The sequence below is a fragment of the Canis lupus genome, chromosome 36 (genome assembly GCF_011100685.1).
Source record: "Canis lupus familiaris isolate Mischka breed German Shepherd chromosome 36, alternate assembly UU_Cfam_GSD_1.0, whole genome shotgun sequence".
NCBI classification, from domain to species: domain Eukaryota; kingdom Metazoa; phylum Chordata; class Mammalia; order Carnivora; family Canidae; genus Canis; species Canis lupus.
The window spans coordinates 3,149,595-3,164,930 of record NC_049257.1 but is presented as its reverse complement, the minus strand read 5'-3'; the positions used below and the strand labels follow the sequence as shown (position 1 = coordinate 3,164,930).

The 15,336-nt window shown below is 35.9% G+C and overlaps 1 pseudogene; it reads right to left on the bottom strand.

The window, feature by feature from the left end:
• Positions 1-5,431: 5,431 nt before the first annotated feature.
• On the bottom strand, positions 5,432-11,475 carry LOC100686916 (annotated as a pseudogene).
• Between the last annotated feature and the right edge of the window lie 3,861 nt (positions 11,476-15,336).

The window sequence follows — 15,336 nt, the reverse complement described above, 5'->3', positions numbered from 1 at the left end:
ATACGGCTCTGCTCTGACCCACCACTAAATCACACAGACCCATTTCACCTGCCTCTGGCAAAATAGATAGATTCTTTCCTTTCACAACCAGGTATGGATTTCTTTCTGTTTTATTACATTATTGCAAGCAATGCTGCCTGCCAAACCGCATGCCCTTAAACTGAAATGGCTTCTGGCCAAGCGCTGGATTATCTGTGACAGTAAATCAGTCAATATGCACGGCCTAGAGACCATAGCAGTTAAATAGATGTCTTTGGCTTCGGGTGGGGAAACCTTCCCTCAAATACCCAACTCCGCTCCTTTTAAGGCCTTTGAAGAAGGCCTTTTATTTAAATAGTATTTTGAGTCACCCCGCAGTTTATCCTGAGGTTTGAGATGGAATATAAAGGCAAAGGAAAAGAGAAAAGAGAGTAGGCAACAGTTCTGGATTAAGCACTGAATGTGCTGATAAAAGGGAAAAATGTTAGAGTCATTTGGAATTTGTAATATCAAAAAAAAAATGCTTTTAAAAGTGTTGAAAGGTCTGGTGTCTCCCCACCGCATCGGACTTAAATGTTCTGGCTGTATAGACTACCTACTGGAAATAATTTCTAACTCAACAGTCATTGGAGAGTATAGTCAGTATTTTCAGTGTGCACTGGCGGACGGATTTCTTTATCTCCTCTGGGAGGGATATGATCCAAAGGTTAGAACAGGCTCAAATAAATTCTGTTCAGTTTGTGTGGTCTCCTCTGAATTATTCCAAAGCCTTCCTGTCTAGCATCAACTCTGTTCCTCGACTTCATGTTATCTCAATTATATAAATGAAAAATTGGAGGAAATTATATTTACTCATTTGTAAAGGCTTGAGAGATGCTTGACAAGAAGATCACTGGAATACAAAAGTACAGAATAGTGTCTGATAATAACGATACTATCGATCACCTATTGTTATGCTTGCACATAGCTTTCCACACAGCATATATTTTAACAAAATAAAGAGGAAAGAGAGTCATGGTAATATTTCTAGTTGCTGTATTTCACTTGTCTAAATATCTTAAAATAACTTGCAATCTTATATTATTTTATCATTACATCTAAAACTAAAATAGTTTCCTGGGGAAGATCTCATACAATGTTGCTAAGATGTACCAATGGAGTCAAGGAAGTGAAGTACACAAGAGTCAGGTAAGTAATGGAAGATTAATTCACAACAGTGCCTACTACACAAAGTTTGATGTATATTTATATATATGATGTGCTTACAAGAGTGACTTACAAAGTCCTTCAGAGGAGGCTTCTTCCTCTTTCCTCATTTCCTACCACGTTCTATGTATCTCATGCCCCAGCCACGTGGAAATTTTCTGCTTCTGCAACACATCATGGCTTTCTAGGACTAAATATCTTGCACATGCTCTACTGCCTAACAGGCCCCTGACATCTTTCATTTCTCCTTACCTAGAAAACTCCCACTCATCATCTTCAAGATCTTGGTGGCATGTTGCTTTGTCACCTTCATGGAGAGTTAGTTGTTTTACCCTATAGACTCCAACAGCACCTTGGCCATACTGCCGTACCATTGCTTTAATTTTTATAACATTTTACATTGAGATTTGTCTGTTCACATATGTCCTCTCAACTAGGGTGTGAACTCTTTGTGGACGAAGCTCAACACCCAGCACAGTATTCCATATAAAGTAGACACTCCACGAAATGTTTGGTAAAGGAGAACACTAATGAACTACTTGCAGCAATGGTAGCATTAGGGACACAGGCAAAGATCCTCCATTTTCTGAATGGAGCTCAGGACCAATCTTGTTTACCTTGATATTTCAAGTATAATTAAAGATGGCCTTGGCTTTCATAGCTTCTGTGATTTTATCAACGTTTTTTGGAAATAATGTCAGATGGTTAAATGTATAATTAAAGTTGGCTTTGTTTTTCAAAGCTTAGAGGTGTTTTCTTTTCTTTCTTTTCTTTTCTTTTTTTTTACAAACTGTGTTGAGAATAATACATATCTAATGAAATATTCTGAATTTAAGTTCACAATTCATTGAGCTTTGCTAGGTGTATATACCCTACAACTAGTGTAACTCACACCCCCATCACAATATAGAACATTTCTGTCACCCCAAAAAGTTTCCTTCTACTCTTTTGCATTCAGTCTGCTCCAGGCCACTACCCCAAGCAACCACTACTCTTAATTCTATAACTAGAACCCAATGTAAATGGCATCATAAGTGTATGCATTTTCCTGTCTTACCTTTTTGCTCAAGTGGTTGTGCGTATCATTGCGTTATTCATTTTTATTGCTGAGTAATATTGTATTATATGAGTAACATTTTTCTTATCCATTCTCCAAACAACATTTGAGTTATTACTAGGTTTTAGCCATTATGAAGAAAGCTGCTATGAATATTTGTGTATAAGTCTTTCTGTTATTATTACTTTTTAATTTCTTACCTAGAAGTGGAACTGCTAAGTCATGTGAAAACGTATATTTAGCTTTATAAGAAATTGTCAACATGTTTTCTTCAGTATTTGTACCATTTTATACTCCCACCAGAAATTTTTGAGAGTTCCAGTGGCCTTCAGCCTAATCAAATCACTACTGACGATTATTTGTTTGTTTGTTTGTTTGTTTGAGAGAGGATAGAAGGAGAAGGAGAGAAGCAGACTCTTCACTGATCAGGGAGCCTGACTTGGGCTTGATCCCACAACCCTGAGGTCATGCATGACCCTACCCAAGGACAGATGCCCAACAAACTGAGCCCCCCAGGCGCCCTTTGACTATCTTTTTTAATTCCAGCCAATCTATTAAGTGTGAAAAGATACCTCATTGTGGTTCCACTCTGAATTGCCCTGCTGACTAATAATATTGAAGATTGTTTCATGTGCCTGTAGGCCATTTGAATATCTTTTTCAAATTCTTCCCATTTAAAACACTTGTCCATTTCAGGAAAGTAGAAGAGGTAGTAGGGATCTCCCTATCACTAAGTTGTGTAGGTTCTCTCTGTGGTCTACATGTAAGTATGTTGTCAGATACACATGTATTGAAAAATTGTCTCTCAATCTGAGGCAAGCCTTTTCAATTTACTGATGTTGTCTTTTGATCTATTGTCTTTTCTGGATTAATATTAATGCATATTCATGAAATGAGATAGAAGCCATTTGAATATGCAATTGTTCCCACACCATTTATTGAAAACTCTGTAATTTCACCTGTTGAATTAGGTTGGCACCTTGTTGAAAATGACTTGACCAAAGATGTGTGGGTGAATTTTTAGAATTTCTAGTTACCTGTATATCTACCTTCCTACCAATGCCACACTATCATGATTACCATCGCTTTTTTGCTGTTTTTCTGTTTTCTATTGTTTCACTGATTCTAGTCATTAAAGCCTTGCAAATAGGCTTTAAAAGTCCTCCAAAGTTATTCTTTTTTTTAACTATTGTTCTCTATGGTTCTCAATATTGCTATATATTTTCATTTCAAACTTATAGTAAGTTCTTAGTTTCTTTTTTTTTTAAGTTCTTAGTTTCTACAAACTGCTTACTGAGATTATGATTAAGCTTGTGCTGAATCCATAGGCTATTTTGAGAAGAATGGACATGTTAACAGCATTGAATCTTCCTACACATTTTCAGCTAAAATTATTCCTACGTATCCTATGTTTTTTTTTTTTTTTTTTTTTTGTATCCTATGTTTTTGATGCACTTTTCCAGATTTCATTTTCCAATTATTTGCTGTTAGATGCATACAACTGAATTTTATTTATTGATGCTACATTTTGTGATCTTGATAAATTCATTGATTCTTTCTAATACTTATTTGTAGATTATTTAGGACTTCCTACATAGATAATCATGCCATCTACAAATAGAGACGTATTTTGCCTTTCTAAGGCTTAAGTTTCTTTTTCTTTTCTTTTCTTTTCTTTTCTTTTTTTTTTTTTTTTTACCATTATTGTGCTGGGTTTCCAGTACATATTGAATAGAAATAGTAAAAGTTGCATTCTTGCTTTGTTACTGACCTTAGGAGTAAAGTATTTCATCTTTCAACATTAAATATGATATTTTATTTGTAGGTTTTAAAAGGTGCCCTTTCTTGGGTTGAGAAAGTTGTTTTCTATATTGCAGTTCCTAAGAGTTTTTATTTTATTAGGACACTGTTAAATACTTTTTATGCATCTAGTGAGACGATTTTATTGTTTTGAATGATTATGAAATACTACACCAATTTTGAATTTATGGGATAAACTTATATGGTCATAGTGTATTCTTTTCTTTTATATATTGCTGAATTGATTTGCTAATATTTTGTTGGGGGATTTTGTGTCTATATGTCTGAGGAATACTTGTAATTAATTATCTGATATTGTCTTCTAGGTTTTGGTGTTAGGTTTATGCTGGTTTCATAAAATAAAGGAAGCATTCATTTTTTTCTCTATTTTCTGAAAGAGTTTGTAAGATCATTAAAATTCCTTCTTTAAAATTTAGATAGAATTTACCTGTAAAGTCATCTTGCTCCAGAGTTTCTTTATGGAGGAGTTGTTTTATTTTTTTAATCCAGATTTTTCAGTAGATGTATAGTTATTCTGATTTTCTATTTCCACTGTGTCAATTAGGGAAATTAGTGCTTTTTAAGAAATTTCTCATTGTAGTTATTTAATTTGACATAAAGATATTCAAAATATTATCTTTTTTATTTTAATGTCTGTAGGATCTGTAGTAATATTCTCTTTTTTCATTCCTGACATTGTTGGTTTTATCATAGTTAGTTTTATCTAAGTATAACCAACTTTAGTAATTTTTTCAGAGAATCAACTTTGAGTTTGGTTAGTTTTCTATACTCTTTTCCTTTTTCCTACTGTGTTGTTTTTCCCATTATCTTAATTTATTTTTTATTTCATGCAATTTGGGTTAAATTTAGTCTTTACTCACATTTATGAAGTATGAACACCAAAATATGGAAGTCTTCATTTTGCAATATATACAAATATGAAAACATTAGTGGTAATAGTTCTTCATATATTCTACATACAAGACCTTATAATATATATGATGGACAAATATCCTCCCCCATTTTGTGGGTTATCTACTTTCTTGATAGTCTTTCAAAGCACAAAAGAGTTTTATTTTGATGAAATCCAATTTACCCTAGTTTTTCTTTCATTGCTTGTGCTTTTTGTGTGATAACTAAGAAACTAATGCCTATTTCAATATCATGAAGGTTTGCACCCACGTTTTCTTTATTATTTTATTATTAATTTTAAATTATTTTTTAGACAGGAAGAGAGAGAATCTTAAGCAGGCTCCATATCCAGTGCAGAGGTTGATTTTACAACCCTGAGGTCATGGTCTGAGCCAAAATCAAGAGCCAGACACTTAAATGACTAAGCCACCCAGGTGCCCCACACCTACATCTTATTTTAAAAAATGTATAGGTGCTTTAACTTACAGGTTCTCTTAAATCTAGGTCTTTAATTAGTTTTGAGTTAATTTTATTTTTGGTGTGTGGTCCAACTCCATTCTTTTTCACATGGCTACCGAGTTTTCCCAATACTATTTGTTGAGAAGGTGAGAGGTTCAATACATGCATGGCATATCCAATTTTTGGTTTTGGTATCTGGTTATTAAGTATGACCAATATTTCTTCTTTTGGGCTCCCCTCATCAATCAAGTTTAGGCATTCAGAAGTTTGTTTACTTTTTCAGTAAATAATCTTTGCTCATCTTCTCCTACCATGGTAGTCCAAAAGGACTCAACTGAGTATTCATTTAGCCGGTCAGGCTCAGGCTGGGTACTACTGAGCTAGAAGGCCTTTTCAGCACTTTTCTTTTGCCAGCTTTCCACTCACTCAAAGGAGCTTTTTCTTTTCTTTCTTCTACTGTTTCATTGGGCTGAGCTGATTTATCAATAGTTGCTTTTGCTACAGTGTGTCTTCAAGGGTCAATCCTTTTTGACTTCTGTATCATTTTAGTGTTAGAAGATGAAGCAGGCCTGGCTACAATTTCAGATGTCAGGCTTCTTGACAGTACCTTCTTTCTCCATGCATCCTGAGAACTGGTTTTGGCACTAGGTAAAACCATGTTTGATTGTAGTAATTCTTTCTCCTGAGGCCTTTTCCGGAATGTAACATTGGCAGTGGTTCTCCTGATGCCTTATTTTGCAGCATTCGGAGCACTGTTGTGGTGACTTCTGATAGGACCCACAGCCCCTGTCAGTCCTGAGAGGTAGCGCTCACAAGTGGTGGTCATCATGTTTGGGGCTCTGTCACTTCTCACTGTCACACTGTGGGTGTCTGTGGGCAGAGGCTCTGGGGCTTTGGAGACAGGAGCTGAAATGTCTTCATTGTTGCAGAACTCTCATCTCTGACTTTCTAAATGAATTAATCTTAAACTAAACAATTTAGCCACGGTAAGACCCAAGCGCAAGCTTCTTGGACATGTTAGCATCTTGCTTTGGTTTTTCTGTAGATATTTGTCTCTTTTTATTGTTGTTTTTAAGATGAAATACTTGGCTTAATGTCATGTGTTGATTTTGAGGGTCATCTTTAATTGGCACCAACTGTCCCATTTATCCTCAAAATTATGGGGGTCAATTGTTACTGTTGAATTGCTTAATTCATTATAAAGTCTTAAAGGAATACCATTTCCCCCATTGTTATATTATTTTTGTTCCCAGGAGGTCTACTGACATTTTCTTTACCAGATATTTTTGTTTTAAATTTCAAAACTTTTGTCTCTTCCTGGACCTGACCTTCAGAGTTCATCACTCTCTGGTCTCTACTACTGGATGTGTGATTTTCCTATTTGTAGGCAAAAAAAGGTTTTTCAATATATGTTCCTTGAGTTTTTGTCTTCTTTGTTCTCTGAATGCGGGCTAGGGGCAGCTGCAACTCCTAGGGCTGGAGTGCTCATGGTTTACTTGAGGGGGATTCCTCTTGGCTCTGATAGTCTGGGACCATGCAAACCAAGGCCTATCTTTGTATTTTTTTAGGTCCCTTTTAATTTCTTTCAATGATGTTTTGTAGTTTTTGGTATGTTCAACTCATGTACTTTTGTTGTTGTTCTTGTTGTTGTTAAATATATTCCTGAGGATTTATTTTTGATGGTATTGCAAATAGAATGATTTCATTTTCAGATTGTTCAGTGCCAGTGTATAGAAATACTATTGATTTTATATCCTGCCAGGTTGCTGAACTCATGTATTAGGTATAATAGCTTTCCTGTGGATTCTTTAGGATTTTCTATATGAGTTCATGTCATCTGCAAATAGAGATAGTTTCATTTCCTCTCCAATTTGGATGCATTTTATTTATTTTTCTTGCTCAATTGCACTGGCTAGAACTTCTAGCACAAAAATGAATACAAGTGGAGATATTGGACATCCTTGTCTTATTCCTGATCTTAGAAAACTTCAGTCTTTCAACATTAAATATAATGTTAGCTATTGGTTTTCTGTAAATACTCTTTATGGAGTCGAGGAAGTTTTCTTCAATTTCTACAAAAATAAATGTATTTTTATTATGTAAGAGTGTAGGATTTTGTCAAATGCATTTTCTGAAACTGTTGAAATTATATGAACTTTGTCCTCTACTCTAATTTGATAGTACTCAGCCTCCAAATTCTTTCTCCCCTGAAGGCCTTGTGACTACTTGGTTTTAATCTTTGTAGAGTGAAAATGAGGTGGGAGGGTTCTAAACTCCAAGATGAAGCCTTTTGGCTGTCTTAGATGGATAACCAGGATTTTCAAGAAACATTAAAAGACATCTCATCCCTCTTGCTCAGCTGGACTTCCAACATAGGAATTATCTCACCCAAATTAGTTTTCACAATCCTCTGATGCTGCCTCAATCCAGAACAATGGATTAAAATTGACCAATTGGAGTTAAGAAGAACCAATATTAAATCCATTGTGTACATTGTTTTAAATGTTCACAGTGAATGAGAGCTGACTTTCTTGTAAATGCTTACATATACAAGATCCAGTTTTTACGAACAAGAATTTCAGTAATAACCAATAATGTGATTAGCTTGTATGACAAAAAGAGAAGGGAAAAAAATCTTGAACTTGTAGGCTATGTGGCTATGTTAGTATCTAATATCCGTATCAAGGCAGGTAACAATCCTCTCACACATAACATCAGTCAGGTGGTCATGCCTGAAGGTACGTGTACTCTCCTGGACTTTACAATAGATGAATAACATAAAGAATTACCAAATGTTCAGAATAAACTAAATAAGATGGTTTATGTTCTAGTAAATTGTGTCAAAGAAAAAATGGCTGAAAGAGCTGTGTATTTTAGCCTATAGAAATGAAAAACTAGAGTAGTGACTAGTGAATATATGATTTTAAGGATTCAACCTTTCAAAAGATTGTTGTGTGAAAAAGAAAATAGTCCATGTTATCCTGACTGCCTCAAAGGTTAGAACTAGTACTAATCAATGGACAGAGACAAGCAGTCATTCACTATATGGAAGAACTCTGTAATTATACTTGTATACCAACAGTAAAGTAGTTTTCAAAAATGACTTGAAAGAGGGTAGTAAGTGAATGAAAGCTATACTAAGGTTTTATCAAGCCATGATAAAATGAAAGGCAGTTTGTGTGCCGGTGAGAATTTAGGAGAGTGTTGGAAGTGGGAGGAATATAGAAATAGAATCACTCTGATGCTCCCACGAGTATGTTGCTCAATGAAGTGGTCATCTATTCGGTTCACAAAGTCACCTAGCTGACCTTATGTGAAACCAAATACACGCATACAGAGTTAAATTCACACAAACAGATTATGCCATGATCACAAATCACAGATTGTCAATGGATGACTTAGAAAGGACAACTGCAAGAGCAGCAAAATGGGCATTTGGAGTCTCAGGCACCCTCAAAGAAGCATGGACCCTGCAGCATGTGTACTGATTCCTTTTTCTTTCCTCTGAAGTTTAACCCTCAAGAATAAAAAAAATACAGCTCTGTAACTTTTGTGTTGAAGACAGAGACTTTATAATAACATTCCTTTAAATACAATTGAATTCAGACCTTCCAAAATGGCTAGAGAATCTCACATTGGAAAGAGCATCAGCCCTGACTGTTCCATCTCTGGTTCATCAAGGTTGATCTTCTCCTTAGGGATCTCACACTAATCCCTCTGCCACTATTACACAGGCTCAGGAGGTGCAGCTTCTTTGAGTCTGCTCATGCCAATAATGGACACATGAATTTGCTCTTAATCCAACAATAATGCACTTAAGAACAGTCTGCTAGAATAAGTCAATATTTTCTGAAAGCTATGTTCATAGGATTGAAAAGTACATGGCATCTAGCTATAATTTTCTTTTTAGGTATCTGTTACCTGAAGGATATTTTAGGAAGATGGAGTGATATCATTTATTTAATTTATTGACACTTATAGAGTGTATTTTTGAATATTTCTCTGAATCATTTTTTTATTGGAGCCACACACCTAACGTTCAAATCCTAGCGCTGCCTCTTAGAAGCTGTAAGCTATTTCAATTATACAACCTTGGTTAAATTACTTAATGTTGTAATCCCAATACCCTCAATCTGTAAAGTTATAAGGATAAGAACACCTGTTTTGAAGGGTTATTGTGTGAATTTATTAAGTTGATATGTGCAGGGTACTTAGAACAGTGCCTAGAGAATTATACATGCTCAATAAATGTAATACATATCAAAAACATTCATTGAGTACCTATATCTATAACACAGAGGTTGATTGGAGTCACACTTTCTTTTTAATATCTCTCAATGAATTCCAGGTGTTCTTACATTCTCCTCACTCATCTCTTACTTAGGTGTTCAGCTATGGCTGTTCTTCCTTTATTTCTCACAAATCCTTTAAAAAAGAAAAAATAACATATTTCTTCTTCCAGATTTCCATAGTTTCCTTCTCCAAAGTATCATGCCTTTGTATGTGTATCAAGTTTTCCACACTGTTTTGGGGAGATGGAGGAAATTTACATATAGAAATGCAAAAAAAAAAAAAAAAAAAAAAAAAAAAGATTAAAAAGTGGATATCCTGTCTTTTAAAAGCCATTCATTGGCTTTTCTGATATGGTGCCCAGCCACTCCCAATCTCCACACTCTCCTCTCCCTTTTCAGGCCAATAACCATGACAGCAAAAGCAAGCAATTAAAAAATATTCCTCTCATATTTGAATACCAGAGAAATTCAATCTCTCCAGCCCAAATACCCACAAACTCAGCTCCAGGGCAACACAGACAAGGTGAAGTTGAAATGATTATTTATACAGTCTGATGGATCTCTTTATTAGTGACTTTTTCTTCTCCCAGGCTTCATCTGAAGAGAGAAGGGCTTTTAGTCCTCTTGTTACATACATAATGGAATTTCTCTAGATCTTCTAAGAGAAATCATGATAAAAGAAATGATTTCTAATTGCATCTGAACCTTTACACAAACTGACAAAGTTTTCCTTCCATATATATATATATATATATACATATATATATATACATATATATATATCATTGTATTGATATTGTATCAATACAAGTGTGCCTATTGTGTCATTCAATCTCATATTAAAATTTGGTGCTTTTTAGACTCGAGGCTGGGGTAAAATTAGACACAGTCAAGGGACTCGGCAATTCTTCATTGCTGGCAGTAGCATTCAGATCATGGTTATGAACATGTTGGAGTAAGTTCAGATCTAGCCATATAAAGTATCAGGAATCAGCAGAGCTGGGTTGGGTCAGTTCTTCTACTATCTCAGAAGCCTTATAAAGTCTCTGAGCTCCACTGGGGCCTGTATTGTAGCCTCTGTACTGTATCAGTTTCACATTTCCAATTCCCTATATTTTCCCAAACACAAAGGGAATCATACTAAAGGGAAGCAGCTTGTATAGCAGAAAGTGCATGAGTCTTAGAGTCAAATTGAGTTATAATCCAATGTCTATCTTTGGACATTTATAATCAATAATTATTCTCTTGCCACATTTTTGTGAGGATTAATGGAAATAATACACATGAAGATTTTGGCACAAAATGTCAAGTTTTTTAAGTTATAGAATTAGGAATGATAGATTGTTTAGGTGTTTGTTTGATCTTTGAGATAGGGACTTGAATCTAACCAAATTCCGAGGAAATCTGAATCTCCAAAACAAAACCATTTTAAAGGAAACATCATTTATAAAACTTGCTGGTCATATGAAAATATGTTAAAATTTTAATCACATTGCCTGCAATACAAACTAAAATTATATCCTTAAAAAAAAAAACAAAAAAAATAATGTCCTTTTTTTATATTACTTCTTTATGATATAGCAAAATACATCATTAGCAGTCAGAGTGAATGCAATTAGTCTACATTGCACTTGAGATTAATACATTCTTTCATTGAAGGGGCTCTGCTACGATTTGTCCAAAAGGTGAAATGATTATCCACAGTGTGCAGCTGGGAATGCTGCTGTACAGAGGTGCAGTGCTTTTCAGTTCTACCAAGGCATGCGTCATCGTATTATAGGAGCCTAAACCACCAACTTCACTGTCTAAACTTGAGTTGAGATGTTCAATTAAAACCACCGCTCTTTTTGGGCTCCTTGGTATTTTGGGGATGGAGAGAGTCAAATAGATATTCTCATGAGAGAATACTACACACTTGTGTGGAATGGGAATATGGCCTATTTTTTAAAATTCCCCTCAGACTGCCATGCAATGAAGCATGATGAATTTAGACACAATGAATTTAGAACAAAACTCCATACTGAGCAGCCTCCTTGGACGCAGTCCCTACCCTCAGGACTCACTGGGTGGGCTGACCTCATGGGAACATGTCTTCATTACCACTGACCATCTGGTGCCCCTAACCCAGGACCACCAAACACAAACGACCAAGAATTTCTAAAGCTTATCCTCCAAACTTAAGAGCCTCATCCTTCCTCTGCTGTAAATGGACTCACCAGGATGTAGATTTCCAGAAAATAATTTTATTTGTAACCTAGTTGAAAGTTCTCCCACATGGGTCCACTGAGGACTCTCCAACTGTCTCCCTCAACAGTGGCTATGCTAGTTCTATTCTACGCCCACGGGCAAGTCGTCCTCTGTCCCCTCGAGTTTCTCTCTTAGCCCCTGCCTCCTCTCTAATGCAGCTATCTTGAGTAATGCCATATAGTTCTTTATTTTCACCCATCGCTGAATAGGCCAGAGGTTTTCAGGGAGACAGAAACTGCATCAGTTATCTTAGCAGAAGAAAATGAGACAGAACTGCCAACTGGCTATTAGAAAATGAAAAAGGCAAGAGGAGGAGGACACTTTGTGTGTTAAACCAAGGTTAGGGGAGCAAAGGGGGTCAATGAAGCTCAGAGGCCCGGAGGAGAGCCTGCAGAGCGGGGACTCGGACTTCTGAGGCTGAAGCGCGGTCTGGCTGATTCTGAGTTTTCTGAAAGGAATGTACTGAGGCTGGTTTTAAATAGCACAGAAAAATTGCAGGCTGCAGTGAACGGCTACTTGTGGGATCAGTTGTCATTGCCAGGATAAAGAGCTATCACCTGACTGGATTTGGGTGCAAACAGGAAAGCCCAAGTCCTTTTGAATTCATTCAGCCTTCGGGATTCTCTCTAGGGCCTCTTCTTACAAAATATCATGGAGACCAACTGGCAAAATATACACGAGTTCAACCTCAGTGTCAAAAAAGCACAATACAGATGTATGAGTTTAAAGCTAAAAGACAGTAGTGTAATAATCATTATGGCCAAACATGGCTACTCATTATCTATGCACACTCTTCTATCCAAATTTGACTTCAGTATAATGACAGAAACCACATTATTCTTTGACTCAACAAAATTCTTCGTTGTTCAAAGACACTCCCAACCTTTTTCAAACAGGTAGATGCAATGTCCCAAAAGTCATTGGGTTCATTTCTAACCTTTTTTTTTTTTTTTTTTTTTTTTTTATGATAGTCACAGAGAGAGAGAGAGAGGCAGAGACACAGGCAGAGGGAGAAGCAGGCTCCATGCACCGGGAGCCTGATGTGGGATTCGATCCCGGGTCTCCAGGATCGCGCCCTGGGCCAAAGGCAGGCACTAAACCGCTGCGCCACCCAGGGATCCCTCATTTCTAAAATATAGCCATGGCATCCCCATTAGTTGAGAATGAGCTAGGAGCTCTCCATAGCCTAATTCCCACGGTCCAGCAATCATCATGTGATCACAAAAATCCCTGAAGATTCTTAATGCAGCATTTTGTCTGTCACTGATATGCACCCCAAGATCACAAAGTGCAATTGCTACTGAGAGATGGTTCTAGTATCTGGAACAAAGTAAACTAATTACTTGACAGACTATTATGCCACATTTAAAAATATGCCCTCCAAAATCAAAACAAAACATGTAAACAAAATTTTGTAAATGCTTCAGGAAGTTAACAAGAGAACATTATATGTAGAGATGTAAAAGAAGAGGAAAAGAGGGAAAATCGGTGGCTGGGAAGAAGGAAAAAGAAGAAAACAGGAGAGTGAAAAAGAATGAAGAAGAAAGAAGAAAGCATCTTCCAAAATGGTAACAGTAGTTACTAATTTTATACTCAGAAAAAATTGCATATAAGAGAAGAAAAAATTGCATATAAGTGCTCTACTTGGTTGAGGCAATTTCCTTTGGGCAGGAAGACTCTCTAAACTCCTGGGAAACAAGACGTTCCTCTAAAAGGGAGTCAAGTCCTGTGTTCTCAGCCTAACTTCTGTAAAGCCCTTAGAACAGCACCACACTCAAACTCAACTAAACACAACAAATAGATAGGATTGGACTTACTGTTTCTTTTTATAAAATTCTAGTGTCAAGAATTTTGAAAGGTTTGTAAATATTCGTTAGTATCAGCAGTAATTTATATTGTATATCACTTTGTATCTTTGTCATAGATTTTCCTGGAACCTAAATAACAACAAAAAAAGAAACCTCATAATGTTGTCTGTAGAATTTTGGTAACCTCATTTATTGATGTTGAAATGTTAAGGCTGAATTATTGTTGAATGAACCCCTGTAGAACAGAATGTCCATGTTCTAGCCACCTGGGGTTTTACCATTTGTTCCACATTTGGTTTTACATTTGTTACCTCACCTTCATGTGAACACAGAGAACTGCAAGTTGAGGAGAAAAAAGCAATTTTCTGCAGAAGTTAATTCCCATAGCTTCTTGACCAGGAGTTCTGTGGGTAGATATGAAATCTTATGTGTATTTAAGTGGAAGCCATTTTGGGTGCCTAAGTGGTTCGGTCAGATAAGTGTCTGCCTTCACCTCAGGAAAGATCCTGGGGTCCTGGGATTGAGCCCTGCATCGGGCTTCCTGCTTAGTGAGAAGTCTGCTTCTCCCTCTGCGTCTGCTGCTCCCCCTGCTTGTGTTTTCTCACTTACTCACTCATTCTCTCTCAAATAAATAAGATCCTTAAAAGTAAAAAAAAAAAAAAAATAAGTAGAAGATATTTTGTTAGTTTTTGGTTTAGTACAAAGGGTTAATATATTGGTTGGCTTGAGCTGTCATTCTGGTTTTCAATTTTAAGTAAAATAATTTACAAGGGGAAAAAGCAATGTGAACTGTCACTGAATTTCCCTTCAAGTTTGGAAGATTGTGATAGGCTTCTCCTTGTTACATAAGGATAAGGAGATGGCATTGTCATAGCTTTAAATGTTCCAATCAGCTGTATAAGTAGCATATTTATACCCCTGTTCATATAGAAAACAATTAGTGATTACATCCAACACTAATCCTTTGCCATAGGAATGTCTTATTCTCAAGTGATTAAATTTTAATAACTAAATAAAATTATGGTACATTCTTGTCTTGCTCTAAGAATGCTAACTAGAACTCAAGCTTGTTGACCTCTGTGAGTTTTTTCTACTGATTGTTAGATTTTGCATGCCTTGGGAGATTTAGGTACTTATGGTTAGAGTCCAAATTAATGTATATAGGTGGTATATGGTGTTTAAGTTAAACTAGTACATTTCAGACTAGCAAATTTTGCTACTTGCATGGAGGGAAGATATAAATTCCATGATTTTGTCATTGTGGCGACTCATGGATATGCCATTGTGTACCACCTTGCTGCTAAAGAAACTCACAATTTAATATGTGCCTTTAAAAACATGTAAATATAATTTCTCCCGGCTATTTCATTATTAAGTGATCTGATAAATAATTTAGTTGAGATTGTCGCCCTATTTTGAAAAGAACCTTAAATTTTGGCACAAAAATTACTTAAGAACCAAACATATTTTATTTGAATTATGTTATTTATTTATTTTTCCTTTAATTAAATTACAAAGTAATAATAAGCCAAAATAAACTGCAAAATGTTTGTGCACTTAAACATATTCAACGAAC